This window comes from Falco naumanni, chromosome 1 (genome assembly GCF_017639655.2).
Source record: "Falco naumanni isolate bFalNau1 chromosome 1, bFalNau1.pat, whole genome shotgun sequence".
NCBI classification, from domain to species: domain Eukaryota; kingdom Metazoa; phylum Chordata; class Aves; order Falconiformes; family Falconidae; genus Falco; species Falco naumanni.
The window spans coordinates 115,902,183-115,919,561 of NC_054054.1; the positions used below are offsets into that span (position 1 = coordinate 115,902,183).

Consider the following 17,379-nt stretch of genomic DNA (forward strand, 5'->3'; position numbering starts at 1 on the left):
AAAAAAGACCAGTCTGGGTTGATTTGTACAATTTCAAAAGAAAGTCAGCTCTGCCCACTGCAGCATTTTAGGTCCCATTTCAGATTCTTTATGGACTTGTATCTCTTGATTTTGGAAAGGTCCATTTCTTCCTCTCTCTTCCTCTTCCTCTTCCTTTCTCACTGTCTTGTCTGTCTCTGCCGTCGCAGCCTCTCCCCCGTCCCCGCTGAAGCAGAGCTCTGCACTGCTGAGCACCCCGAGGGGGACAGGCTGTCCCGGGGTCTCCGCTGTTGTCCAGGGATGAGCACGAACACCTGTACTGTCCAGCAAGGCAAACCCGAGATCTGGTCAGTGAAAGGAAATGTGATTAAATGCAGAAAACAATAAATTTTTAGCTATTGTGGTGGTAGAGTTTTCATCTGAAATCCCCGTGACTTTCATGAGGATGCCAGGAAGCTCTTTATCTCCGGAGTTTGGGGTTGTGTTGAAGCTTTTGTCTAATTTCCTCAAACTTTAAAGAAGATTCAAAAGAACAAATGGGAGTAGTAGCTTTATATCAGAGGTGGGATGTTTCCTTGGTGCCAAACCTTACCTCGCCAAAACTGACGGGACCATAGACAATCTTTAGGACTGGGGCTGAGGGCACCACTTGGTGCTCTCACCCAGCTGCTCCAGTCTCATCTCTCCCCACCCAGCACACAACCACAGCTACTATTTTTTTTCCAAGTTGTTGTATCTTTGGACCAGTGTGGATGAAGGGCAAAACCTGCTATCAGGAGACTCCTGGCAAGGCAGAAACAATTGTACACCAGGGTCCAGGACAGGGGGCATCATGGTGAGTCAGGGCCAGTGTAAGTGGCCTCACGCACCTTCCCAAGTGAGAAGGTGAAGCCATAAGAAGCAGCAGGACTGGGAGGCCAAAGACAGGGAGGGGGATGCTGCAAGACAGCTCTGTGAAGAGACAGTGGCTGCAGAGGGTAAGGAGAGAGGCCAGAGGGTCATTGACCGTATGAGAAGACCATGATACAGGGATCCTTCCCTTACCATCGATGTGCTCAGGTTTTCTTGTTGTTGCTTTTCCTTCATGCATTGCAGGTGTGGAGGGATATATATTTAAAAAAAAGAAAGACACATTTATAGAGCACAGTCACCCTGCTGCTTCCCAGAGGCTGGTTGGGTAGAAAATCAGTTAAAGGAAAAAAAAAAAAAAAAACAACCCAAAACAGCATAGCTACTTGATAAAAACACCTTGCATGGTCTCCTCTGGGTGTCTTTCCCCACCGCTGGAGATAAGAGCTTGCTGCCACATAAATACGCAAGCACACACATACCTGCACGCATCTGAAAGAGGCCACTGGGACTCTGAGCAGGTCTGTAGGCAGTTTGTTTGCTATCTGTGCGTCTGACCTGCCTTTGTCCTGCAGTCACAGCTGCAACAGCAAAATACACGTGCGTGCGTGCGTGTGTGTGTGTGTGTGTGTGTGTGTGTGTGCACATGGTGGTAATAATGGCAAGCAATTTTTTTTAATCTGCTGCTTAATAATTACTGCTTCCTTATTCTTTTTAAAAGCTCTTCTGTGATCACAAATAGATTTATTTACCAGCTATTGTTTAGATAGGTAAAGTCAAGTAACCACCAGCCTCATCTATTGATGCATGTGCTTTATCATGCATTTAATAGTCTTATTTCTCCATAATGAATGAGTCCTCCAGTGGGAAATAAATTGAAATGCTAGTTTGGGGATCAATCAGTGCCCGTATGCATCCTCTACAATGGGAAGTTCATGTTCTGTAGTGAAGGTATTTCTGTGGAATGGCCTGGCTGCACTTTGTTACCACAGGTTTTGGCTTTGTTAAGGTACAAGCCTAGAAGAAATGGATTAATAGAATAAAAATCAGAGTTTAAAGAAAATATAATAAAAATACACGTGGCCCTGGATGATAAAGATACAGTTTCCCACTGCCCTGCATTTGTGAGATATTTCCTTCAGGGAAAAATAACTGAAATGGAGTTCTAAAGTGGAGCCTTGTCTGCCTTCAGGTAAGAGGAATCCTGGTCGAGGTTCAGTACTGGGGTCTGTGGAGGCCACTGAAACGCTCATGTGCTTTCAACCAAGCAGCTGACCAAATGTCTGCACTTTTAGAATAGCAATTAACCCAGAATTAGAGGATGGGACTTCAAGACCCGTTGGATGGGCAGCAGGTGAGAACTTAGTGCAGGCTGGAGGCCAGGATGAATCCCCCACCCTCCCTGGGCTGGCTGAGAGGCTGCACTGGGTAGGGCTGGGGGAATGTGGTTTATTTCCAGTCTGCTCTGTAGCCTGATCCAAAGCTCGTTTGAGTTGATGAGGTTTACAATTTGTCTTCGTTGACTTGCATCAGGGGTCCAGCAGAGCAAAGCTAAAGCAGTTCAGTATCAATGGACCAGAGAGAGCTTCAGTTTGAGTTCGGGTGCCTTTGCCTTCCTTGGGGCAGAGACTCGTCCTTGGGGTAGGAGTCATCCTATGTAACTACTCTCACCTAGCCTGAGCTTCCTCCGGAGTCAACAAAGAGAGATGAGCAAAAGGAGAGGGCAATTCCCCTCTCCAGATTATCCTATATCCCTTCCAACATCCCAGGGGTGCTGCCAGCCCTCGCCCAGCATCGCCCTTGCAGCTGGTGAGGAGCGCAGATGTTCTTGCAAGTGTCTGCCATGAATGTGATCTTCATATACGGAGGGAAAGAATATGTTAAAAGTTAATTTGCCATAAAATATGTCCAAGTCCCTTTTTTGCTTTTACAAGGGGTTTTTAACTGGGTAGGTTGAAGTGGTTTGCAGCAATAACAGGTCTGTCATCAGGTTGATAGATATCACTTTACTGATGGTAAAACGATATGAATCAGACTTGTCTGCCAGCATGATTACCTAATTGTAGGGGGAGAGTTCAGCAAGGCCACGGCGGTCGCTGTGATTAGACAGAGTCTGTGGGTTATTCCACTCCTGAGCTTTATCACTCAGGTTTCAAGGCTCGGGAGAAATATGTCAGGGCAGCTGCCAGGGACTGAACGCACTGACCCCGGCGGTGGGCGATTGTCCTGCCAGGGCTGGGCAAATACCCTTGAAAAGAGCTGGAGTCTTAAAGAGCGTGGTGCTTGGGAAAGGGAGGGGTGGGAGGAGGATGAATGGTAAGAGCTCTTATTGCGGCTTCGGTAATATTGATCTTGTCATTAATAATGTGATGAACCTTAAGTGAAATTCAAGTGTCATTGCCAAGGCAGGTTATTTCTGTCATAAACGGCACATCAGGCAACTTGAGAACAGTGATATTAAGAGGGATGGAGAGGAGAAGGGGAGAAGGAGATGGCACTTCTCAGGAGCCTGTGCTTTGCGGGTGCGAGGGAGACGGTTTCACCTTGGGGTGGGGGTTCAGGGGAAGTTCAGTGCTTCTCCAAACTGCAGAACCCTCAGTGAAACATCCCACAAACTCAGTGAGCCCCCTCATTTTCCAGCAAGTAACTGCAGTGCCTCTTGCAAGGCTGACCACTGACCTCTCCTTTCCTTGCACCCAGGCCCTGATAGTCTCCTGCAGCCTTCCCCAGTTCTTTCTATTGTCAACATTTCTCATTTTCATTGTCATTTTCCTTGACTCCCAGAACTTCTTTTCAAATATTACGAAATGAAGACATATTTTTTTTCCATCCCTGAAAAAATTTCAGGTTTCCTTCTCTCCTGAAAAAGAACCTAGCTTCTCTTTTGAAAGCAATATTTTTCTATCAATGTATTTCTCTGTATATGTTGACCCTGTTCCCACAGTGCCAGATGATATTTCTCTAAGGACCTGAAGGCTCTCTAAAAGGAAAATCATGACTCCCACATGGATATGAGACCTGCCCAGTTGGAGTGCTATAAGCCTTCCCGGTCCTCATGCCTCTTTGCATGTAAAGGTAAAGCAGCCTGCCCTGCAGCAGCCTGGAGTATGGTCAAGCCTAGGATTTTCTAGTGAAGGACTTAAAGACATTCCCTCCCTGTGCCCACAAAAACCAGTCTTTCGTTATATTTCTAATCACTAGTTTTCAGCAGTTTAATTTTAGCTTTTATTTGCTGGAAGGGTAGAAAAGTCCTTTTTAGCACGGGTTTGGGGAGTGGACATTGCTATGAGTTATTTGCTCTAATGGCTGTGCTGCTTAACACTTCTGCTCATTTTGGGTGCCTTAGAACATTTGCATCGTTTATAGCCATGCTGTCAGCACCCAGGCAGGGACCTGACCTTGGGCTGTGGGCATCTCTTCTGCATCTCCCAGAAAATTCTCACCAGCTTTGGCAGTACCCTGTTAGAATATTTCACCTCCTTCCTCTGAAAATCAAGCCTTGTTGGTCAAAAGATTAGGAACCAGGGACAAGTAGTTGGGTAGTTAAGAAGATCCAGAGTGGATTTGGGATCTTGGGATACCTTGGGCATTGCTAGTGGCTGATCAGATGAAGGGGACTGAATTCTTTCAATGGTACTTTGCTGTTCACTGAAAAATGTGTACAGGTCACTAGCGTCCCAAATCTTAAGTTTAGTATTTTTTCCCATTGCAAACCTTCCTAAAGGCTTTTGTTCTGCAGCATTTTAACTTTCTTCTTAAGGTTTTTGGAGGGCATGGGAGATCTCTAGCATTTCAGATGCTTTAAACCTGAACTATTGACCATGCAGATTGTAACCTTAAAATTTCCTTCATGTAGCAAATTTATTTTTTAGCATTCTATGAAGCTACTCAGCTGGCTCTTTTTTGGTCTGAATGGGACACAGACAAATGTAGATATGTGCTGCAGATTAGATGCTGGTACAATGCAAACACACAACAGAGGAAATCCTGGCAGGGTCAGGTTCCCTCCTTAGATTGTATCTTTGCAGTAGGTTGCTCAGCGTAGTAACTCAATCTTATTTAAGAGTTCCCTTCAAACCAAGGTGATGCTGTTTTCCAAAGCATCAAAAAGCTGAAACTAAATACATCTTTATTTCATTAAATATCCAGAACCTCGCTCATATATTTCAGGAAATGACATGGCCTGATTTACAAACATATCACCACATGTGCAGTGTCCGTGAAAGCAATTTCATAAACATTTCTTTGCTGCTTCCAGCTCCCTGCCTGTATTTTCAGCAGGGCTTGGTGAAAAGATGCTACCACAAAACTATCCTTTGTGTTGTTTTCCTCCAAGAAAGCCGAGCAGTCCTAGACATCTGTCTGCTGGATAATGGGTCTCTTAGAGAGCTTTGAGACCAGCAGCCCAGGAGATGTTTGCAGTGGAGCCTGGCTGGAGAATATCTGCCAGTGAGGAGGGAAGAGAAAAACAGCCTGGGCATGGGACTGGAGGGGGACTGTTTGCCAGCTAGATGTTGTCCTCTGGGACATGGAGAAATACAGCAAGCCACATGTTCTGCTGGGCAGGAGTGATGTGGAGGGGAGGAACAGAGGAGGTCAGTGAGCTGTACAAAATGAACCTGCTATCTTTAGCACCAGGGCTGTAGAATGGCTTTCTCTCTGCTGGATAAAGAGACTGCTATCCCCAAAATGATGCACGAAGCATCTTTAGAAGCTTAAACTCCTGTTAGGACTTGTCACAGCTCCCTGATCGGGACAGCAGCCTATGATTCAGACAGTTTCTTGCCGAGAAGACCCCGTCTCTGTCTCCCTACGTAAACAGGGAGCATTTAAAACAGTTCTCAACAAAAGTAGTCTGAACTGCTATCTCTTCTTTCCATTCACTGTGCTGGAAGCTGGCAGCTCTGGATAACAGTTGGTGTGACTTGGCCATCACCATCCTGAACCTGGGTGTTAACCTGAGTGGTGTGAACATGTCCTAGAATTGCTAAATCTGGACAATCTGCCTCATGACCCAAAGTCTTATAGTTGTGTGATGGAGTAAATGCTCCAGGAAGGATGGTGGTGTCTTATGCAGGTGGCCTTCTCAGGGGAAGCCCCCTGTCACGCACAGCTTCCTGAGGGCGAGCACAAGGAAGGTGGTGTGGGGGTGAGTTTACAGCTTCATGTAACAGCAGATCAGAAAACCAGTCTGTTATCTCATATCTGGGCAGTTCTGGTCATCAAAAAAAGATTCCTCTTGAATCTTGTTAGGTTCATGAAGAGGCTGTGACCTGTTCAGGTCTTGATGCATTTCCAAACTTGACACCCCAGTGCTTAAGTTTTCCATCATTCTTCAGCAGCCAAAACTGTGGCCAAACATCCCTGTGGGTGCAAAAAGGGGAGAGCAGCACGAGAGGGGACCCCTTTTACAGTCTGGTTTGCAAGGTTTGTCATTTGGCACCGTCTCTGGATTTGCCCTTCCAGCTTTCTGGTTGCCCACGGGCATCATCAGAAGTCATGAGTCTCCCACACCTCAAGCTCAGTGCTGGGCACACTGAAGGTCTACAGCCCCAGATGCTGTGTTGTCAACTGGTGAACAAGTTTTGCCTTCCCCATGGCCTCACTGCAACTTGTCCTCCTGCGGCTTCTGCTGCACGATGGCCAGGATGCTTGCAGGTTTGCTGACCTGGAGATGGGCTGCCTGTTCATGTGGTGCTTCCAGCTGGAAGCTCAGAAAGCCTCTGCAACACACTTGACTGCCGTGATTTATGCTTTGCTAGAGATATGACCACCAGCAGCATGCTTGCTGGAGGGGAGGAGTGAGCAAGCTCTCCTGCCAGGGCTTTGTTATCACTCCTGGACAGTTTGGAGGTCTGCATCATCACACCCTGGTGTGCAGCGCTTCTCCGCAGCCCAGGCTGATAACAAAGGGACTCTGAGACACTACAATATGTTTGATCATACACACTGGCTTTGTGCTTTGTGAATAACCCCATAGCTTCAGTATGCCTTGTCCTGCCTCAGCTGAGGCTGCTCTGATTTGGGAATTCTCCCCAGAGAACAAGCAGAGCACAGGTAGCGCTCACCTGATCACATGCAACCCAACGCCTGGGGCTGCTGCCTCTCCCTCTGCCCTCTCTTACCCTTCACCCCCCCCCCCCCCCCCCCCCCCCCCTGGTTCTTCCATCTCCTCTTAGAGCTGCTCTGCTTTGCATGCACAGCTGAACACCCACGAGCTAAAAGACAGGCGAAAAAGTGCTTAGCAGTCTGCGCCAGGCAGCTACCCACTGCGGCGTGAGCACAGCTGCACCATTTCCCCGTTTCCAGCAGAACAAGGCCAGGCCAGGCTGATGGCAGTTGGAGCACTCCTTCAGGAATTGCGTTCCTAACCACATCTCTTTAAAGGCTTTCTGGCCAGCTTCAAGGTGTTGGGAAGGCAGGAGGACGCATGCAGCACCCCACCTCAAAAAGCAGAAAACCAGAAGGTTTGGGTAAACTGCAGCTTAGAGCAATGGGATTGGGCCATGAGCAGAAATTGTGTATTTGGCATAAGGACATTGCTGTTCCCACATGGGTACGGACAACCCCAGTCCAGCAGACAGAGCTCAAAAGGAGAAAGTGGTTAAATACAGACCTGGAAGGTTTGCTGCCTTGAATGTATCTCACACTGAATTATAGTTATTTGTTGCTTGGTTTCTAAGACTCTGCATTCATCTCATGGTCTAGATCTTCTCCTTCCAGTCTCCAGGGGTGGCAGGTGGAGAGCTGTGTTCTCAGGCCATCCCCTGATGGCGAGAGGGGGTCAGTGCTGTGATTCTGGGGCTGGGCATTTTTGAAAAAAACACCAAGTGTTACAGAAGTGAGGATAAAAGACTAAGATGAGCTCTCACAAGTCTCAGTTTTGCTGTTTGCTTCCAGTCTTCAGTTCCTGGAGCCATGCCATTAGGTGAAAGCACAAACTTTCATGTTTTTATTGAATATATTTCTATGGCAGTGGTGAGACAAACAGCACATGCAGGGTAGGGCCAGCTGATGCCACCAACCGCCCCGAAGCCTGGAGTAAGTTAAATGAACCAGTAACAGACATATCTGCTCATGGTCCCTGTTCTGGAGCTTGCGCAGCCCCTCTTACGGGCAGGGTCTGATCGCTTTGTGCTCCCCATATTGGTCCTCCTGACCTCGCGTGTCTCATCTTTGGTGCTTGTGCTCTGGGGGGGTCTGGGCAGCCACCCATCACACCCCTCACCTTGCTGTGGGACAGGGTGATGCTGAGGTGCATGTCCACCTCCTCCTGGTAGTCAGGCTCCAGGTGTTCAGAGCTGGGATTGCTCCGCAGCTACCCTCAGTGCTGCAGTCATTAATGGGGAAATTTACCCCCCACTAGAAACATAACCAAATGTAATCAAATAAATAATCTTCCCATTCTCCCTCCCAAGCATTCTCTCACAAAAAAAAGTCACCACTTTTTTTTTTTTAAAAAAAAAGTCAAATCAGCTGCTCTCTCCAAGCAAAGCTGGTGTTTATTGCCTGGCCAAGGATGACAAAACCCTTCCCTTTTTTTTTAATCAACATAAAAACACCCTTACCCTACCCACCAGCTCAACCTTCCATCCGTGACAGCCCCCTTCCCTCTCCCAAACAGGCAACAGATTTCAATTTAGCTTTGAGCGAGGGAAGCTCAATTGGGTTATTAAATTTCACACACTAATTGACACGCCTGCCATAAAATATAACTTGCACAAACACAATTTATACTAATGACACAGGGGGTGAAGCTTTCTGCTCCCAGTGCCCCCTCTCCCCCAGCTCCCACGAGAACCCAGCTTAATTGCACCTCCAGCGCAGGGGCGGTTAGCAGGGTGGGAGGTTAAAGAGAAATAAATACTGGAACGTTGATGGGATGTTTCCTGTTCCGGCAGCGAGGGGTGTGCAGGCGATGGGGTATGCAGGCGATGGGGAGTGCGGACCATGGGGGGTGCAGGTTTCGGAGCGTGCTCCTCTTCCCAGCACTGCTGGGTGCACGCAGGCACAGCTCCCTGGGCAGCCGTGCTTTGCCTTAACAAATCCTTAATGGCAAGAGATTAACCTCAGCAGGGTTCCCTGGCACGAGTGAAACCACGATTATTTTACAGTTAGGTTTCTGCAGGCCTGTTTGGAAATCTTCATTTCCCTGTGACAGGCTGGCAGCTGCCCATCGCCACATGGATGCTCAGCCTCCACCTTCCCTTTCTGCTGGGGCAAACCCTGCCACAAACACCCAGGAGCTTCCCTCCTTCCCATTCCATTGCAGAGCTTTGGACGCAAAGCTCACAGCATGGTTTTTCCTCCAGTTTCCCCTGTCACAGCTAACTGGACACCAGTAGCTGGCGGAGCGAGGTGCAGTGCCCGGTGCCGGTGGGCAGTTGAACCATGAGGGCAGGGGTGGACGCTCCAGGAGCAGCAGCACTGGCTCCACTGCTTCCTCAAAACTGCTTTCCCCACAAAACTTAAACCATAACCATTTTTATTTTTTTATTTCTTCTGGAGAATGTTTTGAAATGATTGATGACAGAATCCTAGTGATGCTTGGCAGTTTAGCTGATTCTATTCCGTAGTTTCCCTACCAATTTAAAATAGATGCTTTTTAAAAAAAAAAAAAATTAAAATTAAATGCGACTTTTTTTGCTTGTTCTCACTTTTTAAATTCCATTCTCCAAGTCCAGAGTCCTGCTGGACAGCAAGGAATGGAGCTGGCATCCTTAGTAAGGGGATACTATTATAGTAAGGCTATATTTGCAGTAAGAGATGGGGCTGCACAGCTGATTTTTATATAGCTGTTGGAGCTGCATATCTGGGCTATAGTAGGCTATAGCATGACTTCTTTGCATAAGTCATACCATCCTTCTGAAGCAAAAATCAAGTGACTCACAGAGCCACAGTCTAATTTTAGCTGTGTCTGAATCACAATGTCAGAATTCAAAATTTGTTGCATGTCACAGTGACTAGGAAAAATTTGAGTCACTTCAGCATCTTTGTCTTGCATGTGTTTTCATGCAAAGAGCTTTCTGGATAGATATGGAAATACCCATTTGGAGGGCCAGGGAAGGTATAGGTGTACATCCACACTCTTCATGCCTTCTTATTCCTGATCTTTGATGAAAAGAAGCCAGGAATTTATGGGGGAGAAGTAATCCAAAATATCCAGGCAGTGATGTAAACCTGAAACTTGTACTCCAGAAGAAAAATACTTGGGGTTCTTCATGCCATGGGGCAATACATGGCGTCTGAGGGACACAAACCTGTTGGAGGACAAACATCTCACCATTCCTGTACTGCTACATGCCCGTTCACAGCTGCCACACTGGGGCTGGTCCTGCTGCAATGCAGCTGGGTCCTGGTCCTGCCGGGCACGGGCATGGCCCCGTTTTCTGGAGGGAGTGACTGAATCCAGCCAGAGACCTTCCTTTTGCCCACCCTGGGGGAAGGCAAGGCTCGGACCCTGCTGCCTTGGCCTGTCATTAATGCCGAGCATGGATTTCATTACACTGATTGCTCAGTTCTGTTATTAACAAGGCATAAATCTCCACGTTAGTTGCTCTCCACCTGCAGGTCACAACCCCTGGGAGAGGTCGGCAGTGGATGCCCAGCCCGGGTCATGGCCCTCAGCCCATTACCTGTCCTGTTAGCTGGGGCTGCCGAGGTGGGCTGGGGGCAGATACTGGCCACCCCTTTTACACCCATTTCCAGCCTGTCCTTACACATTACGCTGCTGGGGCTCTTTAGACTTCCCCAGTCATGACTGTGATCCTGGGGTCCCGACATCCCGGTCCCAAGCAGGGTCTCAGGGATGGATACACAGAAATCAGGCCAGCCACCTTCACCAGACCCATGCCTTTCACCCACAGGGCCCCCCGAAACCTCACTGCTCCTCCAGTGTTCCTGAAAAAATGGGAATTAATGCAAACACGGAGAGGCAACAGATACCTGCTACCAGCCTGTTTCTTCCTCTTGCCTTTCCTGCCACCTTCCTTCCTCCTTGTTGCTTTTCCCCCTTCTTTTGCTCTGAGTCCAGCGCTGGATCAAGTTATTTGATGTTACCCACAGATTTAATTATCAGAGGAGGCAGCAACCAGCTACTGAACTTCATGCATTGCTCGTGTTCCCCCTCCGGCCGTGTCCCTGCCAGGCTGAGGAGCCTCCAGCTGCCTGCACAGCCCATCCCACACTGTGCGGTCCCACCAGCTCACACCTCTGCCTGTCTCATACGATGGTGTATATATACATATATATATATACACATCTTGCTGACAGTATAGACCAGCCCAAGGAGGACCTTGAGGGGAAAAATCTTCAGGGCTAGAAAAGACCTTTTTCCTGCTGCATTGGCTCTGGATTTCTTTCAGCAGGTAGATCAGGTGTGCTGTGCCACTGCCATGCCAGTGGCTATTCCGGAGAGCAACCAGGAACACGTGCAAGAGCCATGTTGAGTTGTGGCAAGTTACCGGGTCACAGCTCTGAACGGCTCCGCTGTAGCGTGGGATCGGAGTCCCCCCGTTAGCACGGCTGCTCCAGGGCACTGCTGCTCGCACCGAGCACAAAAGCTCTATGCCACGCCAGCTCCGCTTTGTCTTTGCAGGATTTTTTGTCACCCAGAGGGGGAGGAAGGGTAGTGGGACCAGGTGGCATCCATCCAAAAGCGGCAAGCATTTCATTTTTGTCTTTATGGGCATTTTGTCAAGCATAACTGCAGACGGTAACTCTACAAACAGTAATTAACCACAAGCTGTGGGCAATGTTAAAGTGCTTGCCCCCTAACCTGCTGGTACACAGGAAATCTGAGATGCTGCTAATAGGTTTTCAGCAGCTGAGTCCATTTCTGGCCCAAATCTATTTGATATGGCTCTCAGATAACGCTGTTGATTATTTTCCTGAGCACTCACCAAATGTTTCCTGTTGTGTGAGTTTGACTGCAAGCACAAACAAACAGAAAGGCGGCCGGGAAGCTGCTGAAATCAATACCCTGTCCCGTCGGCAGGCGCTGGTGTCAACTAGAAATGCATCTATGAAGCAGCATAATTAATTACCTAAAATGCAAGGCAAGCTGACAGTCCTAATTAAGATGGGGAGTGACAGGCTGGTGGTCCCTGGACTGCCCACTCCATTTTCTCAGGGCTTGTGAAATACGGGGAGATCGTCCCTCCTGCCTTCCAGGTGGCCAGATGGGAGGGCACGGGACTCCCACAGATCAATAGCTCATCCCAGCTGCTGCAGAGGAAGGAGAGGCAGGACTGGGTGATAACAGCAACAACATCCTCTCTCCCCTGCTTCATCCACAGGGAATTTTCCTCCTTCCTCCCCAGGAGTGAAATTTTGAGTCATGGCTCAAAGCAAGAGGATCCAGCACCTTTTCCAAAGAGGACACCTTGTGAGTCACTCTTCTTCTGTAACTCCAGGTGCTCACATCACTCCTACAGAGGGGACATCTGATGTTGTGGCACGGTGCTTTTGGTCATACCTTGTAGCAGTGAGTACCACACGGAAACTGTTTCCTGGGAAAGTGTCTGACCAACAGTTCACTCTCCAAATTCAGACTCTTGATCTGGGTGTCTCCATGCTGGGATGAGCTCTGGAGCCCAAGCAGGGTGTTACGCTGCTGGGGATCATTGGGATATGGAGCGTCTTGGCTGGATCCCTCTTGGCCCACAGGTCATTTTCTGGTGCCTAAATGGGTCTGAATTGATACTCTGCCCTTGCCCAAGTCTCTTGGTGACTCTCACCCTTCCCACTCCACCAAGACCGCCACGTACAGGGGCTCCCAGCTGGGTCCTTTGGGCACAGGATCAGTCCCAGGAGGGAGATGCTTGGTGTTTCTTGTTGACAGTCAAATATGTTGTCTGCGCTGGTCCTGTTTCACGCCTTCCTTTTAGATTTCCTTTTTTTAAGGTTGCATTTCAAGGGATTACCCTCCAGAGCCGACAGACAGACAGGTCTGTCAGTCTGTCTGCTTAGTGCTCCATCTTTTCTGCAAAAAACCCTTGCTCTATAGCTTGTGAGCCAAGGATTAAATGCACAGAAAGAAACAATTCACTGTGACTTGGCCTGTAAAGTCTTTTGAAAGTTAAGTTATGGCTGTTAAATGTTAACACCATATAATGCCTGTCTTTATCGTATCTTTGCAATAAAGTGATGACATGGCTCTATTATGAGCTAGTCACATAGAAGCTCCCAAACCTACAGTATTGTAACGGCATTTAATCTCCTTTCCAAGTGCCTGAGAGTTTCACACAGGCTTTGTCTGCAGCATTTCTCCGGGATCGCCCAGCGCTCACACTAAGGCGAAGACATTTTAAAGAGAAAAGATGAAACCGCCAAGCCCACCCCCAGCTGTGCGAGGCCTGGGAAATCTCACCCTTTCCCTCGGCCGCCACAATGCCTCGCCTGCCTCGCGCTGCCACGCTACCTGTCCTTCTCCCATCCTCAAGGACAACTGCAAACTTGCTTATCAGCCTGTAAATCAGCTGTGGCAATAAAAGGCTGGCATCCAGAGCAATAGCTTTTGTACTAATGTACTACTTTGCAATTGCTGTGCATATCCAACATATTAATGACACAAATTCATTACAATAAATGAAGACACTGACTGGCCGGGGGCCAGAGTCGACTAAGGACAAAAAAAAAAGTTGCTTTTGCTACTGCCAGTTGGCAAGTTTGCGGTGCAAAGTTGAATGTGTCGGATCCAGGCGCTTTTGGTGAGTGACGGGAAGACGTGACTGCTAAATATAGTAGAAATGGTGCCAGGGATCTGGGAGTGAAAGCGGAGGCTGCTTCCCATGTGATCGGTGACTGGACATGTTTTCCAGGTGAAATTAAGGCGGCAAATGACTTCATCAGCAGAGTGATGGATTGTGTAAACCGATTCAGTTTGCGGGTAAGGAAAACTGTTCACTAATGTGAAGGACTCGGTGCAACCTGGAGGGGGAGTCTGTGATTTTGTTGATCTATTGATTTATCTATTGCTCCCTTTCTTTGTCTCTACTTTTGGATCCATCTCCCTCCATTTACTGATCTAGCTGACCCTCTATCTCCACGTGCTGCTCTTTTTATTAGTGGTCCCTCGGTCTATGCATTGACAGTGGACACAAAAATTATTGAATACCTTAGACACTTTACTGTGAGAGATTTAAAAATCTTTAGTTTAGCAAAGGATGTGCAGCAGAATATGTATCAGATCAGAGACAAGACATTTAATACCAGAATACTGTTTAATTTAGTAACAAAAGCCAATGCCTTCTATTTAAAATTATACCTATTCAAATGAGAAATAAGGCATAAATTTTTAAGGATGAGGAAAATTAGCCATTGGAACAAAAGACCAAGTGAACTGATGGATTCTGTTGCTTGCAAACAAAATCTTCATAACTGGAAGTGAAATTATAATCAGCTACATATTATTAGGTTAAAAGTTGAAGTAACTCAGTATTTTATGACCCTTGTTCTACGAGGGTCATATCAGGTGATATAACCTTCTGGATGCTTGCTCTACAGTCAGCTGAATGTGGAGTGGTGAATCCAGCCTGTGAGTCCATCCATCCACACAGCATCAGCCCCAGTCAGGTCTTGGAAGTCAGGAAACTGTGTAGGAAATCCTCTGGCTTGGAAATGCACAGTTGGGGGGGGGGGGGCTGGGCAAACCAGACCCAGCTTCTGCTGCTCCCTCTATTCTCTCTGGAAGTGTGGGGCATGCAGGGTGCAGGATGGTGATGGGAGGTGCTCGCCTGCCCGTGTTGCTCCAGCTAGAAAACTAATTCATGCTGATGAGAGAGGGGGAAAAGAAATTAAGACTTAATGAGGGACATAAGCTAGCATTTTCAGAAGGAACAATTCATGTGAGCAAAACTCCTGCCTCATCAGAAAATGTCACTACGTGCTCAGTGAGACAGCAGAAATGTTTTGTTCTGCAACTCCTGTTTTGGCATAACATTGTACAGATGGATGACAGAGGCAGGGAGACCACCGAGCCCATCCTGAGCCCGTCTCCTACTCCTGGACCAGCAGCAGCCTGAGGTGCAGCCAGGCCAGCTGCAGGGCTCTGGCTTTCACTGTGGATGCACCCAGGGTCCTCATGGCAAAGCTTCCTCTCCTCAGGCGACAACTGCCCTCCAGCAGGCTGTGACAGCAGTCAGGGGTGTTACACATTTCTGAGCAGCTTGAGCAGAGCAGGTTCATGCAAGCAAAAAGCAGAAGTCCCCTATCAGGGCACTAGGCAGGCTTGCCATGCCACGAAGGGAGCTTATCCTATGCAGGCTCGCAAAATCTGGAACATTTCAAAGTTCTTCTGCAACTTTAACCATGTAATTTTTACTGTGACTGCAGATAGGAATCAAACTCCTTGGCTGTTTTTGTTAGGGAACACCTTTTTTTCCCCACCTCCTGCTCACAGATCCTTTTCTTTTGCCAAGGGAAACATAAATAAAACGTCCCACGCTAAGGGCAGATGTTGAGCTGTTTCCTGACAAAGCTCTGCCGGGACTCGGGCGCCGCGCTCCCAAGCACCCATTCATTTAAATACTGCAAGGCGAGAGCAGTTGCAGAAGACAGAAAGTTTCTGTTCAGACCAACAAGGCAATTGAAGGCCCTCCCTGCACAAAATGCCAGCGCGTATTCATGCTTCAGAGGGTCTTCAGACTTTGCTACAAATTTAGTGGCAAACTCAGTTAGAATGAAGGTTGATTAAAGCTCCCGGATAATTACTCGTTTAGCTGCAGAGCGTGTGCTTGAGGAGAAGTGTTGCAAAGCTTTCTAAAGGCTGGAAAGCCCAATGCCTCAGCCAAGCTGCCAAGTGAACGGATGTGCCAAGTGGAGCACTGTAATGATATCAGTAACAGTAATTATACAGAGAGGGAAGCAAACACTTACCCCATACAACTGCAAATCTGCTACAGCCTTGTGCAACTGTATCTCTGTGCCTGTGCCTCTAATGGGAGCTTGGCTGTGGCTGATTTACAAGTGGACTCTTTCTTAGGCTCCTGTGTGTAAGTTTACCCTTCCCTCCTCCCTCGCCTCTTAGCTCTTCAGCGAAGGGTTTGCTGGCAGCGCCGTGAATCGGGCTAGCTGTGCTGAAGGCTGAAGGCTGAAGGCAGTGGCGACCTGTCACTGCGTGAGCTGAGCATCCATCCCCAGGTGTTTAGAGAATAAACGGGGCAGGTTGAGGGCCGGGATGCTGAGACAAACCTGTGTGCAATGGGGATGCTGTGCCTGCCTCCCTGGCTGCCCTTTGCTGAGGCTGGTGGCTGAGTCTGACCTGGGACCGAGCTCTCTGCAGGGCAATGCCAAAGGCAGGGTTAATTTAGCAAGGAAACAGCCTTCTCTGGAGCCGTAACTTTGGGATCCCTGAGCTAACTTGACAGAGATCCGGCAGGGATGCTGAAGTGTCAGAGAGCATTCGGACTTACCGGCTGGGCTCAGCCCAAGGGCCTCCTGGAGGAGCGTGGTCCACGCTGGTGTTTCAGCTACATCTGGAGGATCTCAGCAAGCTGCGGGCAGAGCGACACAGCTCCCACCAGCTCCAGAAGCTATTTTGGCTCCCTTTACAGTCAGTTATTTTAAGAATAGCTTCTAATGGGTGCAAAGCACCACTTGAGCTATTAAGGTGATGCACTCCTAAACAAGTGCTCCTCAATGTGTCCAGCAAAACAGAGCCCAATCTGCCTGCTGGCAGCCCCTCCTCCAAAAAAAGACCCCATGGAGCACCAGGCAGCCATCCCAAAGGAAGAACTGCCCTGGCAGCCTGGGATTAGATGGGTGGAGTAATTGTCCTAGGCACCATGTCATTATCTACAATTTCCAGGCCATCACAAACAGCATTTAGGGTAATTTCTCTCCTATTGGAGTGGAGCTGGGGGATGCAGGGGGCTAAGCCAAGCACGGGGCCACGCTGCAGACCTGAGAGGGGCTGACTCTATTAGCACACAAATTGCAGGCTTTCAGAAGCTGTCTTCTGAAAGGCCCCTAAATACACACAACTCTAAGTAGGAAGTTAAAAAAATCATCTAATTGCCACCGAGACATGCCTGTACTACGTGAGTTCGTTCGTATGTAAGTTTGTAAACTACTTAAGTCCTTCTCCTGAAAGGCAAACATGAGCCAGTTTTGACATCGTATGTTGAGCCAGGACCTGCTACTTCATTTTTCTCTTCCTTCTCCCCTACCTCTCCCTCCTTTTGAAAAGCTTAACTGATGAGGTCTTTAATGCCATGCCCAACGCACCAGGATATAAATGCCACTAAAATAAAAAGCAGACAAAGTTTCTGGTTATAGGAAAACTACCTAAATGTTATTATCCGCTAAGATAATTGGCTCCATTAGGTAATTTGGCTCCATTCACGGCCCATTATTTTAAGAATAGCTCCTGATGTAGGGGGCAAAGTATCCTTTACCTGTGCTACTAAGGTGATGGATGCATTGTTAAAAATACCAGGGATGAAACAATGGAGGGGATATGCAGTGATTTAGGAGTGCAGGGACCAAGTCCCTGTGCTGAAATTTCGGATTTCACCACCACCACCACCCCCAGAAAAACCGCGGGTAGCT

General features: G+C 48.1%; 1 long non-coding RNA gene across 1 annotated transcript in view; it reads left to right on the top strand.

The window, feature by feature from the left end:
* Window positions 1–13,339, top strand: part of LOC121081316 — a 95,061-nt gene extending 81,722 nt beyond the window's left edge. Inside the window, exon 5 of the long non-coding RNA XR_005825645.1 lies at window positions 12,150–13,339. This is a non-coding gene — a long non-coding RNA (uncharacterized LOC121081316). The remainder of the gene's footprint in view (window positions 1–12,149) is intronic.
* Window positions 13,340–17,379: the final 4,040 nt, after the last annotated feature.